The 22299-nt window shown below is 46.0% G+C and overlaps 1 pseudogene across 1 annotated transcript in view; it reads left to right on the top strand.

Annotated features, from left to right (window-relative positions):
• LOC311101846 (solute carrier family 12 member 9-like) overlaps positions 1–22299 on the top strand; it is a 51551-nt pseudogene that overhangs the window by 28283 nt on the left and 969 nt on the right. Inside the window, exons 9-11 of the transcript in view lie at positions 7516–7715; positions 16923–17088; positions 22139–22285. The product of the transcript in view is annotated as a solute carrier family 12 member 9-like (transcript). The remainder of the gene's footprint in view (positions 1–7515; positions 7716–16922; positions 17089–22138; positions 22286–22299) is intronic.

The following is a 22299-nucleotide window of genomic DNA, read 5'->3' as shown; positions in this document are numbered from 1 at the left end:
ATTTCAGGAAAAGTCGAAGAAAAAACTGTTTGAATGGTTTTGTGTGTCAATAGGATCTGTATATATTTTTTTATGTATACGCTGAATAGGTCAAGTTTGGAATACCTTTATTGTGTCAATACAAAAATGTGACAGGCATTTGTTGATTAAAACTTACAGTATAAATAATAATCTGAATAATAATAATACTGAAATGCCATGATAATAACGAAGTGTAATGGCTTGTTTTAAATAGGTTTTGTTAAGAAGCATATCCATGTAAACAAGTGTACAAACAGAATTGAGTGTGTTAGTGTTCCACAGTGTGTGCCAGCTGGGTTTCATGGCCACGTGCTAATTAAGACATAAACTGGCCACTGCTCCCAGCTGCACATCTGAGAGGGACTGAAGATAGGTTTGTGTGTTGAATCTGGTGAATCCTCAAATGTTGATGTATGCTAGGGCTGCACAATTAATCTAATTTTAATCAAAATTGCGATATTCACATGTGAAATATCCACAGCACACACACAAAGACCCACTCCCTTTCACTCAAGCAGGCAGCACAGTTCAGTTAGTCTTAGAGCAATGATTATCTAGATAATCATATTGTGCAGCTCTAATGTATGCTGTTAATGATCTGTGCCTGGGTTGGTATGTGAACACATCTGGGTATCACAACTCATTTTTCATAGAGGAGACACTATCTCTAGAGGTTGCTGCATCCCTGTACTTCTCTGTCCATATCAGTGCTTGTCCATGTGTCAAGGGTATATAAAGTTAAAACATTTATATATAGTTTACCAAACTTTTCCCTCTCTCCGTATCTCCTTCCCTATTGGCCGACGGGATTCGGCTGGGGGCTGATAAGGCGCGTGGTTGGCTGGCTGCTGTGGGGCACTTCCTAAATTCTATTAGCCTGTTGTTTCTGCTGTTGTCGCAGGGCGGGTTTTGGGTGTTTGTTTGTTGTGTTCCCTGCGCCTCTTTCCAGGCGAAAATAATTTTAAGCCATTTAGTGCTGCTCTCCCCTGAGAACTGCTCTGTAATTAGCATAACAAATTTAGCAGAAACATTTCCTCTTTCCCCTAAATTTGGCACACGGGTGTTTTAGCTGACAGGGAGGGGGAGTGGGGCTGCTAAATTATGATGTAGCGGAAGAGCTGTCTGCTTGTTAAGTGTGTGTGTGTGTGTGTGTGTGTGTGAGAAAAGAGGGTAAAGGGGTGTGTGAAATGGCGTGTGAAAATCTGTGTGTGTTTTATCTGTGTCCCCTAAACGTGTCCACTGTGTCCAACACACTCCTCTTCATCTTTCTGAATTTGTGTGTTTGGGAATGTGTGTTTTTAAAGGGGCTGTTGGCTGCAGCTTTATCCGTAAATGTCTCCAGTTTTCCAGAGCGCTCCTCTGGGTCAGTATGTTCTACTACTGATGGGACTAACTACTGGGTTTAGACTACAGAACAGGGCTGAGTGGGTTAGACACACACACACAGGCTATGTTTTTGGGGAAGACTTGAAGGCCAGGCTCTGTTATTAACATGCAGTCAGTCAGTGTATTGTCACTCTTAGTGTACATTTTGTGAAGGTTACTCTAATTACTTCTGAATGATATGACATAATGTGTGAATGAGCACTCACTGACATTGTATTTATAGATCTGCCAGCTTTGTGTGCACTTAAGTCAACTGTGTGTGTGTGTGTTTGCAGAGTGAGGGTGTTTTAAGGTGATGGTTGGCCATAGCACAGTTATGTCCTCTAATCATGACGTGTCTTTTGGCTGGCCGCCGGGTCCCCTCTCTCTCCCTCGCTCTATGTACTTGATGGTGGACATTTTGGTTTTCGCTGATGTCAGCTAAGTGACATCAGTCATTGGGAAATGATTGGGATGCGGGAGAGGTGGGGGGAGACATGGGGAGTGCCAGAGATCCACTGCCACTAATGAGAGAGGGATTAAAGAGACTAAAGGAGAGAGCGAAAGAAAGGCAGAGAGAGGGAGAGCAGGCAGGGTGAGCTTTTAACGTAATGGCCCTCTCCAGCAGGGAGGAAGAGAAAGAGAGGAGTGAATGGAGAGTAAGAGGGACTTTTAGAGAGGGGGGGGGGGGGGTGTAAGATTGAAAAGTAAGACATTGGGGGTGACATAAATGATGTGAAATTAGAGCTAAAACAAATGGAAAGTGGGGAGAGAAAATTGAGCAAACGGTAGGGGCAAAAAGAGCTACACTATATATACAAAAGTATGTGGACACCCCTTCAAATGAGTGGATTCAGCTACTTCAGCCACACCCATTCCTGACAAGTGTATAAAATCGAGCACACAGCCATTCAATCTCCATAGACAAACATTGGCAGTAGAATGGCCCGTACTGAAGAGCTCAGTGACTTTCAACGTGGCACCGTCATAGGATGCCACCTTTCCAACAAGTTAGTTAGTCAAATTTCTGCTAGAGCTGCCCTGGTCAACTGTAAGTGCTGTTTTTGTGAAGTGGAAATGTCTAGGAGCAACAACGGCTCAGCCACGAAGTGGTAAGCCACACAAGCTCACAGAACGGAACCGGCGAGTACTTGGTTGCAACACTCACTACCGAGTTCCAAACTGCCTCTGGAAGCAACGTCAGCACAAGAACTGTTCATCAGGAGCTTCATGAAATGGGTTTCCATGGCCGAGCAGCCGCACACAACCCAAAGATCACCATGCACAATGCCAAGCATCGGCTGGAGTGGTGTAAAGCTCGCCGGGTTCTCTGGAGTGATGATTCACGCTTCATCATCTGGCAGTCCGACGGACAAATCTGTGTTTGGCAGATGCCAGGAGAATGCTACCTGCCCCAATGCATAGTGCCAACTGTAAAGTTTGGTGGAGGAGGAATAATGGTCTGAGGCTGTTTTTCATGGTTCGGGCTAGGCCCCTTAGTTCCAGTGAAGGGAAATCGTAATGCTACAGCATACAATGACATTCTAGACAATTCTGTGCTTCCAACTTTGTGGCAACAGTTTGGGGAAGGCCCTTTTCTGTTTCAGCATGACAATGCCCCTGTGCAGAAAGCGAAGTCCATACAGAAATGGTTTGTTGAGATCGGTGTGGAAGAACTTGACTGGCCTGCACAGAGCCTAGACCTCAACCCCATCCATGGAACACCTTTATGAATTGGAACGCCGACTGCAAGCCAGGCCTAATCACCCAACATCAGTGGCCGACCTCACTAATACTCTTGTGACTGAATAGAAGCAAAGTCCCAACATCTAGTGGAAAGCCTTCCCAGAAGAGTGGAGGCTGTTATAGCAGCAAAGGGGGGGACCAACTCCATATTAATGCCCATGACTTTGGAATGAGATGTTCGACGAGCAGGTGTCCACATACTTTTGGTCATGTAGTGTATTTCACTCTCCTCTGGTGATGGAGATGATAGAAAAGGAGAGGAGGATAATGACTGCACCAGTCTTCTCTCTCTATTGCTCTCCCCATCACGTTTTAGCGGGGGCTACGTATCGTTTAGCGCTCGGGTGCGTTCCACTCTGTTAATGAAGCTAAGTGTTTTTGCGTAGCCTAGCGCTCCCAGCTGGGCCCGGGCCTGTTCATTCGGATGGTAATTACAGTAGCTAGCCTTAATGGTTGTTTATCTGCTGAAGATGTTATTGCAGGAGATTGGGGTCGCTACGTGATCAATGAGCCTACCTTTTGTCTGCACCTGCCTACGTGGGGGAGCTCAGTCATGACGCACACATGCATCACAAACACACACATGCACATACATACTTCAGTCACACTCATTGACACACACATACAGTGCATTCGGAAAGTATTCAGACCTTGACTTTTTCCAAATTGATTAAATTAAAAATGTTTCATCAATCTACACACAATACCTCATAATGACACAGAAAAAACTGGTTTTTAGACATTTTTGCAAATGTATTAAAAATAAAAAATTGATACCTTATTTACATAAGTATTCAGACCCTTTGCTATGAGACTCGAAATTGAGCTCAGGTGCATCCTGTTTCCATTGATCATCCTTGAGATGTTTTTACAACTTGATTGGAGTCCACCTGTGGTAAATGTAATTGATTGGACATGATTTGGAAAGGCACACACCTGTCTATAAATGCATGCACTCACTAACTGTAAGTCTCTCTGGATAAGAGCGCCTGCTAAATTACTAAAATGTAAAATGTAAAAATGTCCCACAGTTGACAGTACATGTCAGAGCAAAAACCAAGCCATGAGGTCGAAGGAATTGTTCGGAGAGCTTCTGCAGCATTGAAGGTCCCCAAGAACAGTGGCCTCCATTTTCCATTAAATGGAAGAAGTTTGGAACCACCAAGACTCTTCCTAGAGCTGGACAACTGAGCAATCGGGGGAGAAGGGCCTTGTTCAGGGAGGTGACCAAGAAGCAGATGGTCACTCTGACAGAGCTCCAGAGTTCCTCTGTGGAGATGGGAGAACCTTCCAGAAGGACAACCATCTCTGCAGCACTCCACCAATCAGGCCTTTATGGTAGAGTGGCCAGACGGAAGCCACTCCTCAGTAAAAGGCACATGACAGCCCGCTTGGAGTTTGCCAAAAGGCACCTAAAGGACTCTGACCATGAGAAACAAGATTTTCTGGTCTGTTGAAACCAAGATTGAACTTTTGGCCTGAATGCCAAGTGTCACGTCTGGAGGAAACCATGCACCATCCCTACGGTGAAGCATGGTGGTGGCAGCATCATGCTGCGGGGATGTTTTTCAGCGGCAGGGACTGGGAGACTAGTTAGGATCGAGGGAAAGATGAACGAAGCACAGAGAGATCCTTGATGAAAACCTGCTCTAGAGCACTCAGGACATCAGACTGAGCGAAGGTTCACCTTCCAAAAGGACAACGACCCTAAGCACACAGCCAAGACAACGCAGGAGTGGCTCCGGGACAAGTCTCTGAATGTCCTTGAGTGGCCCATCCAGAGCCCGGACTTGAACCCGATCGAACATCTCTGGAGAGACCTGAAAATAGCTGTGCAGCGACGCTCCCCATCCAACCTGACAGAGCTTGAGAGGATCTGCAGAGAAGAATGGGAGAAACTCCCCAAATACAGGTGTGCCAAGCTTATAGTGTCATACCCAAGAAGACTCAAGGCTGTAATCGCTGCCAAAGGTGCTTCAACAAAGTACTGAGTAAAGGGTCTGAATACTTATGTAAATGTTATATTTCAGTTTTTTTATTTTTAATAAATTAGCAAACATTTCTAACCTGGTTTTGCTTTGTCATTATGGGGTATTGTGTGTAGATTGATGAGGAAAATAAACAATTTAATCAATTTTAGAATAAGGCTGTAATGTAACAAAATGTGGAAAAAGTCAAGGGTTCTGAATACTTTCCCGAAGGCACTGTATATGCCCATGGGGAGAAATGATGGTGCCTATTTAAAACAAGTTGTTTCGTTTTGATTAGAATTATTTATATTGTGGGCCTCCCGAGTGGCGCAGCGGTCTAAGGCACTGCATCGCAGTGCCTGAGGCGTTACTACAGACCCGGGTTCATTCCCGGGTTGTGCCACAACCGGCTGTGGCTGGGAGTCCCATAGGACGATGCCCAATTGGTCCAGCGTCGACTGGGTTAGGGGAGGGTTTGGCCGGTGGGCTTTACTTGGCTCATCACGCCTTAGCGACTCCTTGTGGCAGGCAGGGCGCCTGCAGGCTGACCCCGGTCGCCAGTTGAACAGTGTTTCCTCTGACACATTGGTGCAGCTGGCTTCTGGGTTAAGCGGGCCGGTATTAAGGAGCGCGGTTAGGCGGGTTATGTTTCGGAGGACGCCCGTTCGGGAGTTGCAGCGATGAGACAAGATCGAAAAAGGGGGGGTAAAGTACAAAAAGTATACCCTTTTCAATAATTAATTTCATCTTGCTGATTGACAATGTTTGGCATGTCAATGCTCAGCCATAAAGCATTTTACAGTAGGCCTAGCCCCTATGTCAGTGTGAATGCTATTGAAGCCATTAAATTAATTAGAACAATGTGGACTGCAAATAGGTTCAAGTTAATGCATTTAGCAAAGATAGGTCTACATTTTGTTATTTTGTTTCTATAAGCTATTTAACAAACTATAACGGACTAAATTTGGAATTGGAGTTGATTCCAAGGCAATACTTAAAAGACTGTACATACACAACTTGAAGCAACCACACATTTCACAATGGAGCACGTTCTGATTGGCCAGTGAGGGGCCAAGCCTCGACATACCCACAACTTGTTTATTCATCAAAACCCAGCCTTTTCACTCCAACGCCAGCAAGTGCACCGATAATTGTGAGTGAAAATATATTTGACACACCCCTGAACCTATAGCCCTACCGCATGCGCTTAGATTTACCATGCTAAACTACAGGACTGTTTTGCTAGCACAGACTGGAACATGTTCCGGGATTCTTCAGATAGCATTGAGGTGTACACCACATCAGTCACTGGCTTCATCAATAAGTGCATTGATGACATCATCCCCACAGTGACCGTACGTACATACCCCAACCAGAAGCCATGGATTACAGGCAACATCCGCACTGAGCTAAAGGCTAGAGCTGCCGCTTTCAAGGAGCAGGACTCTAACCCGTACGCTTATAAGAAATCCCGCTATGCCATCCAACGAACCATCAAACAGGCAAAGAGTCAATACAGGACTAAGATTGAATCGTACTACACCGGCTCTGACGCTCGTCGGATGTGGCAGGGCTTGAAAACTATTACAGACTACAAAGGGAAGCACAGCCGCGAGCTGCCCAGTGACACAAGCCTACCAGACGAGCTAAACCACTTCTATGCTCGGCTTGGTTAAGGGCTGTGGGGTTTTGACCACTCAAACCGGTGCACCTACTACCATACCCCGTTCAAAGGCACTTAAATGTTTTATCTTGCCCATTCACCCTCTGAATGGCACACATACACAATCATGTCTCAAAAAAAAATATCCTTATTTAACCTGGCTCCTCCCCTTCATCTACACTGATTTTATGTGGATTTAACAAGTAACATCAATAAGGGATCATAGCTTTCACCTGGATTCACCTAGTCAGTCTGTCATGGAAAGACTAATGTTTTTTTGTATATGCAGTGTGTAGTTTCCTGTCCAAGGTTTATGTCCATTCTAGTATTCTAATTATATGCTCACAAACACGTTAACTACCACACACTCATATACTCACTCACTCAAACACATTAACTAACACACACTAATTTACTCTCTCTCAAAATCGCGAGCACACACACAATGCATGTACATTACACACTGACCTGTCCACCTTTCTATAGATGCAGTTGAAGTAATTAAGACTGTATGAGTTTGCTCACAAAAACACAGGAGATAATATACCCAATCACTTTCTATACACTGACTCACCTCCAGTTGTTTATCATGCTTAGATAGAGCTTTACGTTCACTTAGATTGCTCATGGGTGTGTGAGCAAGAGTGGGAAAGCGAGAGATAAAAAAATAAGATAATTTGCTTCTCTAAAAGCACATGCATTTGCAAAGATGTGTGTGTGTGTTCTAAACCCTCTCCCCTCTCCCTCCAGGCCCACTTTCCGTTACTTCACGTGGCACACCTGTGTGCTTGGCATCGTGGGCTGTACTGTCATGATGTTCCTGATCAACTATCTACGCCTCAGCCTCCATCGTCTTCATGCTGCTACTACTGCTACTCATGCACTACCTCAGCCCTACCAGCAGCTGGGGCTATATCAGCCAGGCTCTCATCTTCCACCAGATACACAGTACAGTACACACACACACACACTTCTGCGCAACATCCACTTCCTCAGCTACATCAGTCTGCAGAACATTATGACATTTACATTTGACATTTTTACATTTACGTCATTTAGCAGACGCTCTTATCCAGAGCGACTTACAAATTGGTGCATTCACCTTATAGCCAGTGGCATAACCACTTTACAATTGTTTATTTTATTTATTTATTTATTTTTTTTTGGGGGGGGGGGGGTAGAAGGATTACTTTATCCTATCCCAGGTATTCCTTAAAGAGGTGGGGTTTCAAATGTCTCCGGAAGGTGGTGAGTGACTCCGCTGTCCTGGCGTCGTGAGGGAGCTTGTTCCACCATTGGGGTGCCAGAGCAGCGAACAGTTTTGACTGGGCTGAGCGGGAACTATGCTTCCGCAGAGGAAGGGGAGCCAGCAGGCCAGAGGTGGATGAACGCAATGCCCTCGTTTGGGTGTAGGGACTGATCAGAGCCTGAAGGTACGGAGGTGCCGTTCCCCTCACAGCTCCATAGGCAAGCACCATGGTCTTGTAACAGATGTGAGCTTCAACTGGAAGCCAGTGGAGTGTGCGGAGGAGCGGGGTGACGTGTGAGAACTTGGGAAGGTTGAACACCAGACGGGCTGCAGCATTCTGGATGAGTTGTAGGGGTTTAATGGCACAGGCAGGGAGCCCAGCCAACAGCGAGTTGCAGTAATCCAGACGGGAGATGACAAGTGCCTGGATTAGGACCTGTGCCACTTCCTGTGTAAGGCAGGGTCGTACTCTCCGAATGTTGTAGAGCATGAACCTACAGGATCGGGTCACCGCCTTGATGTTAGCGGAGAACGACAGGGTGTTGTCCAGGGTCACGCCAAGGCTCTTCGCACTCTGGGAGGAGGACACAACCGAGTTGTCAACCGTGATGGCGAGATCATGGAACGGGCAGTCCTTCCCCGGGAGGAAGAGCAGCTCCGTCTTGCCAAGGTTGAGCTTGAGGTGGTGATCCGTCATCCATACTGATATGTCTGCCAGACATGCAGAGATGCGATTCGCCACCTGGTTATCAGAAGGGGGAAAGGAGAAGATTAGTTGTGTATCGTCAGCGTAGCAATGATAGGAGAGGCCATGTGAGGATATGACAGAGCCAAGTGACTTGGTGTATAGCGAGAATAGGAGAGGGCCTAGAACTGAGCCCTGGGGGACACCAGTGGTGAGAGCACGTGGTGCGGAGACAGCTTCTCGCCACACCACTTGGTAGGAGCGACCGGTCAGGTAGGATGCAATCCAAGAGTGAGCCGCGCCGGAGATGCCCAGCTCGGAGAGGGTGGAGAGGAGGATCTGATGGTTCACAGTATCAAAGGCAGCAGACAGGTCTAGAAGGACAAGAGCAGAGGAGAGAGAGTTAGCTTTAGCAGTGCGGAGAGCCTCCGTGACACAGAGAAGAGCAGTCTCAGTTGAATGACCAGTCTTGAAACCTGACTGGTTTGGATCAAGAAGGTCATTCTGAGAGAGATAGCAAGAGAGTTGGCTAAAGACGGCACACTCAATAGTTTTGGAAAGAAAAGAAAGAAGGGATACTGGTCTGTAGTTGTTGACATCAGAGGGATCGAGTGTTGGTTTTTTGAGAAGGGGTGCAACTCTCGCTCTCTTGAAGACTGAAGGGACATAGCCAGCGGTCAAGGATGAGTTGATCAGCGAGGTGAGGTAGGGGAGAAGGTCACCGGAGATGGTCTGGAGAAGAGAGGAGGGGATAGGGTCAAGCGGGCAGGTTGTTGGGCGGCCTGCAGTCACAAGTCGCAAGATTTTATCTGGAGAGAGAGGGGAGAAAGAAGTCAAAGCATAGGGTAGGGCAGTGTGAGCAGGACCAGCAGTGTCATTTGTCTTAACAAACGAGGATCGGATGTCGTCAACCTTCTTTTCAAAGTGGTTGACGAAGTCATCCACAGAGAGGGAGGAGGGGGGGGGGGGGGGAGGATTCAGCAGGGAGGAGAATGTGGCAAAGAGCTTCCTAGGGTTAGAGGCAAATGCTTGGAATTTAGAGTGGTAGAAAGTGGCCTTAGCAGCAGAAACAGATGAAGAAAATGTAGAGAGGAGGGAGTGAAAAGATGCCAGGTCCGCAGGGAGTCTAGTTTTCTTCCATTTCCGCTCAGCTGCCCGGAGCTCTGTTCTGTGAGCTCGCAATGAGTCATCAAGCCACGGAGCTGGAGGGGAGGACCGAGCCGGCCGGGAGGATAGGGGACATAGAGAGTCAAAGGATGCAGAAAGAGAGGAGAGAAGGGTTGAGGAGGCAGAATCAGGAGATTGGAGGGAGAAGGATTGAGCAGAGGGAAGAGATGATAGGATGGAAGAGGAGAGAGTAGCGGGAGAGAGAGCGAAGGTTGCGGCGGCGCATTACCATCTGTGTAGGGGCAGAGTGAGTAGTGTTGGAGGAGAGCGAGAGAGAAAAGGATACAAAGTAGTGGTCGGAGACATGGAGGGGAGTTGCAGTGAGATTAGTAGAAGAACAGCATCTAGTAAAGATGAGGTCAAGCGTATTGCCTGCCTTGTGAGTAGGGGGGGACGGTGAGAGGGTGATGTCAAAAGAGGAGGGGAGTGGAAAGAAGGAGGCAGAGAGAAATTAGTTAAATGTAGACGTAGGGAGGTTGAAATCCCCCAGAACTGTGAGGGGTGAGCCATCCTCAGGAAAGGAACTTATCAAGGCGTCAAGCTCATTGATGAACTCTCCAAGGGAACCTGGAGGGCGATAGATGACAAGGATATTAAGCTTAAATGGGCTAGTGACTGTGACAGCATGGAATTCAAATGAGGAGATAGACAGATGGGTTAGGGGAAAAATTGAGAATGTCCACTTGGGAGAGATGAGGATTCCTGTGCCACCACCCCGCTGACCAGATGCTCTCGGGGTATGCGAGAACACATGGTCAGACGAGGAGAGAGCAGTAGGAGTAGCAGTGATTTCAGTGGTAATCCATGTTTCCGTCAGCGCCAAGAAGTCGAGGGACTGGAGGGTAGCATAGGCTGGGATGAGGTCTGCCTTGTTGGCAGCAGAACGGCAGTTCCAGAGGCTGCCTGAGACCTGGAACTCCAGGTAGGTGGTGCGTGCAGGGACCACCAGGTTAGAGAGGCAGCAGCCACGCGGTGTGAGGCGTTTGTGTAGCCTGTGCGGAGAGGAGAGAACAGGGATAGGCAGAGGCATAGTTGACAGGCTGCAGCAAATGGCTACAATAATGCAGAGGAGATCGGAATGAAATGAACTAAACATCTGGGAAAGGAGAGATCGGGGCCTCCCTCACCACAACTCCCAAATATAACTCTCCCAACTTCCACCTCAGAAACTATAATTGTTTCACTGAAACACCCGAATATAACTCTCCCAACTTCCACTTTAGAAATTATAATTGTTGTAAACTACAGCGGTTCAATGTTTCTAGGAATAGACTCTAACTTACTTTATTCAGCTAGCTAACTTGGTACAGTATTCTTCCATGAAAAACCGCCCAGGGCACCGTATCCTATGACGCCATAGCTAACTAGCATGCTAGCATCCAATAACACATGGTTTAGCACCAATACTTGGTTACAACAAACTACCAATAGTGTGTTTACACACTAAACAGATAATTCGTGTCCGTGTCTAGTTCCTTTCATAACGCAGCAATAATTAAACGTTGGCTAGCTAGCACAAAGTCAGTCATGCTAGCTACACAAGTGGACTACACATCTCGAATGTTCAGAAAGGGAAGCTTTATGTTGCAAAATTCTCATTGACTAAAATTATATTGTATTTAGCTGCTACAGTACTGCTAGCTGGTAGTGTTGGCTAGCTAGCAATGGCTGTGGTGTTGGTGTGACATCATCCAGTAGGGTTGGGCGGTATCCAGATTTTCACAACGTTATACTGTCCTTCTCATCTCGGGATTTACGGTAGTACTGGTATTACTGTTTAGTACACAAGGGGGCGCCACAAATACAATGGTCCATTGGGTGTCTATTACCAGAATGCTAACAAAATTAGCACAAGTAATAGCACATTTATATTGAGGCTGCTAGCTAAGTCTGTTAACGAGCACAAACGAAAATAAATGAATTGCAAAGACAGGCAATCTAGTTCATAAATGTACACTACCGGTCAAACGTTTTAGATCACCTACTCATTCAAGGGTTTATCTTTTTACTATTTTCTACGTTGTAGAATAATTAAATAACACATGGAATCATATAGTAACCAAAAAAGTGTTAAACAAATGAAAATATATTTGAGATTTGAGATTTTTCAAATAGCCACCCTTTGCCTTGATGAAGGCTTTGCACACTCTTGGCATTCTCTCAACCAGCTTCACCTGGAATAATTTTCCAACAGTCTTGAAGGAGTTTTCCTTCACTCTGTGGTCCGACTCATCCAAAGGGCTTTGACATCTCAAACACTGCAGAAAGCTAACACAATATGATGCCCCGTCATCTTATTAATTCAGCCACTTACTAAGATAACTAGCAAGTTTAACTTAGGGGTCGCATTAATGCAGAATTCAGCGTTTTTCACGCAGGATTTTATTTTTAAACGCATAAGAAATCTCTTGCTGCGTTTTGTAAATGCAGATCTAAAATTGTAATTTCTGCTCAGCATCAGACTGATTTTGTGCTTCAGTTGCACGTCTCCACTCGGATGAGAATTCACTAACAGGCATTCTATCACCAGACCCGTGCTCTGACTGATGTGTTGCTACTTTTCTTTGGTACTTTTCTCAGTGTAGCCATCCTACTTTTCTCCGGTAAAATGCAAGATTAACTTTAAAACATTAGGGAATGTAGCTGGCTACATTCTTTCTATGATAAACATTAGAAATATTTACATTTACATTTTAGTCATTTAGCAGACGCTCTTATCCAGAGCGACTTACAGTTAGTGAGTGCATACATTATAATTTTTTAGAATTGTTTTTTTATTTGTATTTTTTTATACTTTCCCCCCGTGGGAATCGAACCCACAACCCTGGCGTTGCAAACGCCATGCTCTACCAACTGAGCTACCTCCCTGCCAGCCATTCCCTCCCCTACCCTGGACGACGCTGAGCCAATTGTGCGCCGCCCCATGGGTCTCCCGGTCGCGGCCGGCTACGACAGAGCCTGGATTCGAACCAGGATCTCTAGTGGCACAGCTAGCACTGCGATGCAGTGCCTTAGACCACTGCGCCATGCATCATTCTAGCAAAAAACACCTTGCTTTTTCAATGTAGGCTCATTTACTTGTGTGGCTGCCAGCCAAATAGTGTTGCACATCTGTTGTCATCTGATGAAAATGAAGATATTTTCTGCCGAATGTGTCGCACTAATGTATTCTGTGAAGGAAAACTATAGTTGCACATCGCTGATCACTCTATTGAAGCAAAAAGAAACACTCTTGACTTTCAATATAAAACGCGACCCCTGTTAATACACAGCTGGACTGACCTGCTCCCGCTTTCTCCCGTTGTGCTATTTATAAACAAACACGTGACTGGCTCAACTGTTGTGGGGAACTATGGTAATCTTCATAATGAAAAATAATGTGAAGGGTGAAATGAAGAACACAATCTGGTTTCTCTTAACGTATTGCACAAGTTGACTGCAGGTATTTACTTAAAAAGTAGCTACAAATATAAAAATGTATTGAAAAACTTCAATAGTATTGACAGTATTGAAAAACCATCCCGTGGCTATTTCCAAATACCCCGGTATAAGGTATATACAGTATACCGCCTAAGCTTATCATCCAGAAGTACTTGTCCTCTATTCTACAAGCCTTTTGCACTACACACCATATTTTCAAGGAGGGGGGTAGTGTTGCCAGGAGGGACCGTTGCCAAGGGGACGGTTGCCAGGGCAGTGAGGTGCCAGGAGCCTGTCAAAAGCTAGGCTGCTCCAGGAGCATTATTACAGCCACTTAACTTATTGAGCCGTTCTCCTCCACTGCTCCCTCTCTCCTCCCTATCCCCCCATCCCCAGGGAGAGAGGGAAACAAGGGAAACGCAGAGAGACTTAGATTGTGTGTGTGTGTGTGTGTGTGTGGATCACGAGGGTGCATGTTTCGGCAGTGCTCAGTATGGATCGGTGCCAACTGGGTGACATTGAGGAAAGACATAGAAGAAGAGATTCATGTGATACAGCCAAAGGAGATACAAGCTGAGTACAGAGGGATGGAGATAGTATTGAAAGAGTGATAGACATGAAAGAAAAAGACATGGAGATTAGTTTCTAGATGGGTGGATAGAAAATAATGGAGAGAAGTTAAGAAAATATGCAAATGATATGAAATGGGGGGATAGGGTGATGAGATGGAGAGGAGGAGTGATTTCGAAAAGAAGTGATGGATCAGAAGACCGTGATGGAGATGGATCACAAGAGAGGGCGATGGAGAGAGACTGAGTGAGGGAGAGAGAGATGGAGAGGTAGATGAGTGGAGGAGGCAGAAGCACATTGACTCCAGGACCTCTGTTTGGCAGAAACGTTGATAATGATTATAATGATGATTATGATGATAATGATTGTGTTATGAGTGTTTAGCATTCTCATCATTAGCAGTATGTACACACACACATGCACGTACTCTCACATAAACATGCACTACCAGTCAAAAGTTTGAACACACCTACTCATTCAAGGGTTTGTCTTTATTTTTACGTTGTAGAATAATAGTGAAGACATCAAAACTATGAAATAACACATATGGAATCATGTAGTAACCAAAAAAGTGTTAAACAAATTTTCTTCAAATAGCCACCCTTTGCCTTGATGACAGCTTTGCACACTCTTGGCATTCTCTCAACCAGCTTCACCTGGAATGCTTTTCCAACAGTCTTGAAGGAGTTCCCACATATGCTGAGCACTTGTTGGCTGCTTTTCCTTCACTCTGCAGTCCGACTCATCCCAAACCATCTCAATTGGGTTGAGGTTGGGGGATTGTGGAGGCCAGGTCATCTGATGCAGCACTCCATCACTCTACTTCTTGCTCAAATAGCCCTTACACAGCCTGGAGGTGTGTTGAGTCTCTTCTTATTATTGGTGTCCTTCAGTAGTGGTTTCTTTGCAGCAATTTCACCATAAATGCCTGATTCACACAGTCTCCTCTGAACAGTTGATGTTGAGATGTGTCTGTTACTGGAACTCTGTGAAGCATTTATTTGGGCTGCAAGTTCTGAGGCTGGTAACTCTAATGAACTTATCCTCTGCAGCAGAGGTAACTCTGGGTCTTCCATTCCTATGGCGGTCCTCATGAGAGCCAGTTTCATCATAGCGCTTGATGGTTTTTGCAACTGCACTTGAATAAACTTTCAAAGTTCTTGAAATGTTCCATATTGACTGACCTTCATGTCTTAAAGTAATGATGGACTGTTGTTACTCTTTGCTTATTTGCGCTGTTCTTGCCATAATATGGACTTGTTTTTTTTACCAAATAGGGCTATCTTCTGTATACCCCCCTTGTCACAACACAACTGATTGGCTCAAACGCATTAAGAAGGAAAGAAATTCCACAAATTAACTATTAACAAGGCACACCTGTTAATTGAAATGCATTACAGGTGACTACCTCATGAAGCTGGTTGAGAGAATGCCAAGAGTGTGCAAAGCTGTCATCAAGGCAAAGGGTGGCTATTTGAAGAATCTCAAATATAAAATATGTTGATTTGTTTAACACTTTTGGTTACTACATGATTCCATATGTGTTATTTAATTGTTTTGATGTCTTCACTATTATTCTACAATATAGAAAATAGTAAAAATAAAGAAAATCCCTGGAATGAGTAGGTGTGTCCAAACTTTCTACTAGTATTGTACATACACACACTCATTCACATGCATGCACACACACACTAATTATTCACATGAGGTTGTCTGGTCAGAGGCACGGTTTCCGTAAACGTGTATCATAGCGTTTCATTATCCAAATACTTTTGTTAGTATCCTATCTCCCTAATCATTGATCTAAGTGAAACCTAGAATCAACTACACATATCCAGTTATGCCACTTCAGTGATTACTCCAAGGAAGGGTGGAAGGAACACAGTATTTTAATAGTCCTATTATCTTGAATATATGTAGATTGGTGGCCATTTGGACCTAGTATTTGCTCATTATCTCTATGGTTGGCTAGGTAACAGGATTTAACCCTCCCGTTGTCCTAGGGTCAAAATGACCCGCCACTGTGTTGAACCAACTTTATTTAATTTTTATATTTTGGGGATCATTTGTGAGAAGGAGGCAGTGAGACTTTAAAGAAAGTATCACTGCCTCGTTCTCACAAATGATCCAAAAAATATAAAAATTAAATAAAGTTGGTTCAACACAGTGGCGGGTCATTTTGACCCTAGGACAACGGGAGGGTTAATATAGGATAGGCAGGTTTATGTTCCAGTCTTGGAATGTTTCAACATTAGTCCTGTAGATATAATTGGAGCGCTACGTGATTTTATGTAATGAGAATATGGCGGGAGGTCGGCGGTACTACCATTCCATAATGACAACTGTCTCTTCATAGCCACCATACACACACACACACCTCCTACACACTCCCTGGTCTGCAGTCTCTGCCACAGTCTCATGTCATAATGGGATTCTGATTGTGGATCCAATTTGTTTCTGCAGTGGCAGAATCCTTCTGATTAGACCACACAGACAGACAGACAGACACACACACTCTGCAGACAAGGGGCGTGGTGTGGGATGTGCACAGGAACGTGTGTCAGAGGAGAGTAAAGGAAGGGTTTTATGCAGCGAGAGTGGCCAACTTTAGCGATGTATACCATGGTTTCTAGTTGCCACTAGTAACCGGATCTGTTTGTGATTTAGCCATCTCCTCTGTGGTTTGTTGTTATACCATACATGTACATAATGTATATGGTATAACAATTAACAACTGGGGAGTTTGCCAAAGAATCTGGCCACTAAGCTACAGTAGTAGCAACATGCCATGGCAACCAAGCTACTGTACAGGTGTAGGATCTTAATTTGATCACGCTTTTGTTGCTGATTATTTTACTTTACCGCAGGAAATGCAGATGAGCTTAGTGATTTACATAAATTCACTGAAAGCACACACTAACACACGGTTTTATTAACAGTATTGCACTTTTCATGTAGCCTACGTTTGGCCAGCTAATAGCCTAACCACAGATCAAGCAAAAATATGGACAAAAATGTAAATCCTGATGCTGCAGGATTTTTTTATTTTGCCCCCCCCCCCGTAAGTACCTGTTGATGTTGGAAGTGCGTAAGGACCATGTGAAGTTCTGGAGACCCCAGGTGTTGCTGATGGTGTCTAACCCTCGTAGCAGTGTAGGTCTCATCACCTTCATCAACGACATCAAGAAGAGTGGTCTCTATGTCCTGGGACATGTACAGCTAGGAGACCTGGGTAAGAGGAAACACGGAGGCGTTGGGTTTTTAAGATTAAAGAAGCCTTTTACATTTCACTTCCATTATTCTCCAAGAGTGGCTGTCACGCTCGTTTAAGGACGGATCAGACCAAGGCGCAGCATGAAATGCATACATGTTTATTTCAACGATAAACACACGAACAAAACAACAAACCAACATAACGTGAAGTCCTCAGGCTAAACACAAAACAAGCCTACACACGGAACAAGATCCCACAACCCATGATTGCCAATAGGTTGCCTAAGTATGATCTCCAATCAGAGACAACGAGCGACAGCTGCCTCTGATTGGGAACCACACCCGGCCAAACATAGAACTACACAACCTAGAATGCAACATAGAAATACTAACATAGAATCTCCACACCTTGACTCAACATACAAGAGTCCCATGAGTCAGGACGTGACAGTACCCCCCCCCCCCCCCCCCCCCCCCCCCGCCCAAAGGTGCGGACTCCGACCGCACCAACCTGACATGACAGGGAAGGGTCCGGGTGGGCATTCCGCCTCGGAGGTGGATCCGGCTCCGGGCGTGACGACCACATTCTCTCAGCCTCCCCGTTACGCCCCTGGTCTGGTCTGGACCTCGGCGCGCTGCTTCCCCTCTCCTACCCTGGTGTGGGAGATCCCGAACCTGGAGAGGGGCTGACGTCTGGGTCTGGACTGGAGCCGCTGACCGGAGCTGGACTGGGCACCGGTGGAGCGGACTGCTCTGGCTCCGGACTGGAGCCGCTGACCGGAGCTGGACTGGGCACCGGTGGAGCGGACTGCTCTGGCTCCGGACTGGAGCCGCTGACCGGAGCTGGACTGGGCACCGGTAGAGCGGACTGCTCTGGCTCCGGAGTAGAGCTGCTGACCGGAGCTGGACTGGGCACCGGTGGAGCGGACTGCTCTGGCTCCGGAGTACAGCTGCTGACCGGAGCTGGACTGGACACCGGTGGAGCTGCTGACCGGAGCTGGACTGGACCCCGGTGGAGTGGACTGCTCTGGCTCCGGAGTGGAGCAGCTGACCGGAGCTGGATCAGGCACCGGTGGAACGGGAACGGGCCGTGCCGGACCAGACACACGCACCACTGGTCTGGTGCGAGGAGCAGGTACGGGCCAGACCGGACTAGGAACACGCACCACTGGCTTGGTGCAAGGAGCAGGAACGGGCCGGGCCAGACTGGGAACACGCACCACTGGCTTGGTGCAGGGAGCAGGCACGGGCCGGGCCGGACTGGGAACACGCACCACTGGCCTGGTGCGAGGAACAGGAACGGGCCGGGCCGGACTGGGAGCATGCACCACTGGCTTGGTGCGAGGAACAGGAACGGGCCGGACTGGCGACACGCACCACTAGCTTGGTGCGAGACACAGGCACGAGGTGTACCGGACTGGGAACTGACGTTAGAGATCTCCGACTGTACCAGTCTTTCACTCTCCGCGCCCAGTCCTCCTCCCGTGAGGACTCCTCCCTGAGCCCCCACGAGTGCAGTGGTTGGGGCTCTTCTCCCATGTCCAGGATCCCTTTCCGTCCAGGATCTCCTCCCATGTCCAGGATGTCTGCTCCTGGGCACGCCACTTGGTCCATTTTTGGTGGGATCTTCTGTCACGTTCGTTTAAGGACGAGTCAGACCAAGGCGCAGCGTGAAATGCGTACATGTTTATTACAACGATAAACACACTAACAAAACAACAAACCAACGAAACGTGAAGTCCTAAGGCTAAACACAAAACAAGCTGACACACGGAACAAGATCCCACAACCCATGATTGCCAATAGGCTGCCTAAGTATGATCCCCAATCAGAGACAACGAGCGACAGCTGCCTCTGATTGGGAATCACACCCGGCCAAACATAGAACTACACAACCTAGAATGCAACATAGAAATACTAACATAGAATCTCCACACCCTGACTCAACATACAAGAGTCCCATGAGTCAGGGCGTGACAGTGGCTGAATACCTCCCACTCATCCATTGCAATTCAGGCTTCTTGGTGAATGTCTAGCAGAATTGTGTTAGACTGAATTGAAGTCAAACCAATGTTTGAAGAAGTATATCTCTGACTTGGCTAGTGCAGTACAGTAACTAAAGCTACAGTTGAAGTTGGATGTTTACATACACCTTAGCCAAATATATTTAAACTCAATTTTTCACAATTCCTGACATTTAATCCTTTAGCAGAAATCAATCATGCCCCCGCTCTCTCTTATCAGTCTCGAAGCTCAGTCTTTCAGGGAGTGTGCGCCGTAGCAGCGATAGTACGGGCTTACGTAGTAGTGGATAGTGCAGCCAGCATTAGTATAGCCAGCACAGGAGACTCACACTCCCATATACAGTTGAAATCGGAAGTTTACATACACCTTAGCCAAACACATTTAAACTCAGTTTTTCACAATTCCTGACATTTATTCCTAGTAAAAATTCCCTGTTTTAGGTCAGTTAGGATCACCACTTTATTTTAAGAATGTGAAATGTCAGAATAATAGTAGAGAGAATGATTTATTTTAGCTTTTATTTATTTCATCACATTCCCAGTGGGTCAGAAGTTTACATACACTCAATTAGTATTTGGTTGCATTGCCATTAAATTGTTTAACTTGGTTCAAACGTTTCGGGTAGCCTTCCACAAGCTTCCCACAATAAGTTGGATTAATTTTTTTGTCCCATTCCTCCTGACAGAGCTGGTGTAACTGAGTCAGGTTTGTAGGCCTCCTTGCTCACACACGCTTTTTCAGTTCTGCCCACACATTTTCTATAGGATTGAGGTCAGGGCTTTGTGATGGCCACTCCAATACCTTTTGCCACAACTTTGGAAGTATGCTTGGGGTCATTGTCCATTTGGAAGACCCATTTGTGACCAAGCTTTAACTTCCTGACTGATGTCTTGAGATATTGCTTCAATATATCCACATAATTTTACTTCCTCATGATGCCATCTATTTTGTGAAGTGCACCAGTCCCTCCTGCAGCAAAGCACCCCCACAGCATGATGCTGCCACCCCCGTGCTTCACGGTTGGGATGGTGTTATTCGGCTTGCAAGTACCCCCTTTTTCCTCCAAACATAACGATGGTCATTATGGCCAAACAGTTCTATTTTTGTTTCATCAGACCAGAGGACATTTCTCCAAAAAGTACGATCTTTGTCCACATGTGCAGTTGCAAACCGTAGTCTGGCTTTTTTATAGCGGTTTTGGAGCAGTGGCTTCTTCCTTGCTGAGTGGCCTTTCAGGTTATGTCGATATAGGACTCATTTTACTGTGGATATAGATACTTTTGTACCCGTTTCCTCCAGCATCTTCACAAGGTCCTTTGCTGTTGTTCTGGGATTGATTTGCACTTTTCGCACCAAAGAACGCGTCTCCTTCCTGAGCGGTGTGCCGGCTGCGTGGTCCCATGGTGTTTATACTTGCGTGCTATTGTTTGTACAGATGAACGTGGTACCTTCAGGCGTTTGGAAATTGCTCCCAAGGATGAACCAGACTTGTGGAGATCTACCATTTTTTTTCTGAGGTCTTAGCTGATTTCTTTTGATTTTCCCATGATGTCAAGCAAAGAGGCACTGACTTTGAAGGTAGGCCTTGAAAAACATCTACAGGTACACCTCCAATTGATTCAAATTATGTCAATTAGCCTATCAGAAGCTTCTAAAGCCATGACATCATTTTATGGAATTTTCCAAGCTGTTTGAAGGCACAGTCAACTTAGTGTATGTAAACTTCTGACCCACTGGAATTGTGATACAGTGAATTATAAGTGAAATAATCTGTCTGTAAACAATTGTTGGAAAAATTACTTGTCATGCACAAAGTAGATGTCCTAACCGACTTGCCAAAACTATAGTTTGTTAACAAGAAATTTGTGGAGTGGTTGAAATACAAGTTTTAATGACTCCAACCTAAGTGTATTTAAACTTTCGACTTCAACTGTATATGTGTGGTAAGCCAGGCTGCTTACCAGTGTGCGAGAATGGTGTGACAAACAAAAAACATCCAGAAAACCGCTCGTTGATGAGGTTGAAGGTGAAAGCAAGAATCGTGCAAGCTAACAGGCGGGCCACAAACGGGCAAATAACGGTGCAATATAACAGTGGTGTGCACCAGCGGTTCCAAACTTTTTCACTCAGGCCTCCCTTCCAGCATTGGGGAACATCCTACGCTAACCCCTCGCGCCCACACCGTTTGGGAACCACTGCAGAATGGCATCTCGGAATGCACAACTCGTTGGTCCTTGTCACGGATGGGCTATTGCAGCAGACGAACACACTGGGTTCCAGTCCTATCAGCTAAAAACAAGAAGAAGCGGCTCCAGTGAGCACGCGATCTCCAACACTGGAGAATTGAGGAGTGGAAAAACGTAACCTGGTCCGACGAATCCTGGGGAATGTTTTCCTGGCACACGTTAGGTCCCTTGATACCAATTGAGCAACGATTCCATGCCCCAAATCATTCAGGCTATTCTGGATGCATAGGGGGGTCCGACCCGGTACTCGATGGGTGTACCTAATCAACTGACCACTTAGTGTAGGTGTGTGTGTGTAGTGCTATATGGTGTCCTGTGATCAGGCTGTTCTCTGGACAGCCATATGATATAGTGTAACTTTTATCTTGACAAGACTTTCAGTGGTGTCAGAGCGCCTCCAGTATTGACAGGCCCAGCCTCTTTCTCTCTCTCTCTTTTTTTCTCTCTTTCTTTTTTTTTTCTCTCTTTCTTTTTTTCTCTCTCTCTCTTTCTTTTTTCTCTCTGTCTTTTTCTCTCTCTCTCGCTCTCTCTCTCTCGTGTCTCTCTCTCTCGTGTCTCTCTCTCTCTCTCGTGTCTCTCTCTCTCTCTCGTGTCTCTCTCTCTCTCTCGTGTCTCTCTCTCTCTTGTGTCTCTTGTCTGTCTGTAGCTCTTGTTATGTTCTTCTGTGGCACACTGCCCAATCAGGTCACTACACAGAGAAAGAACTTCATCTCTTATTCTCTGAGGACTTGGCAGATAATGGCCCCTGGCCAAAATGTTTGCACAGATATTGATGTTTTGTTTCTCTCTCTCTCTCAGACACGTTACCGTCCGACCCTCTCCAGTGTCGTTATGACTCGTGGTTGTCTCTGGTGTACCACCTCAACATCAAGGCATTTGTCAACCTCACCCTGGCTGACTCGGTACGGCACGGGGTTCAACATCTACTCTTCATCTCTGGCCTAGGTCAGTGATTCTAT

Source organism: Coregonus lavaretus (assembly GCF_964263955.1).
Source record: "Coregonus lavaretus genome assembly, chromosome: 26".
Lineage (NCBI taxonomy): Eukaryota > Metazoa > Chordata > Actinopteri > Salmoniformes > Salmonidae > Coregonus > Coregonus lavaretus.
Note: the sequence above shows the minus strand (reverse complement) of the source record. Positions and strands in the feature narration are given on the sequence as shown.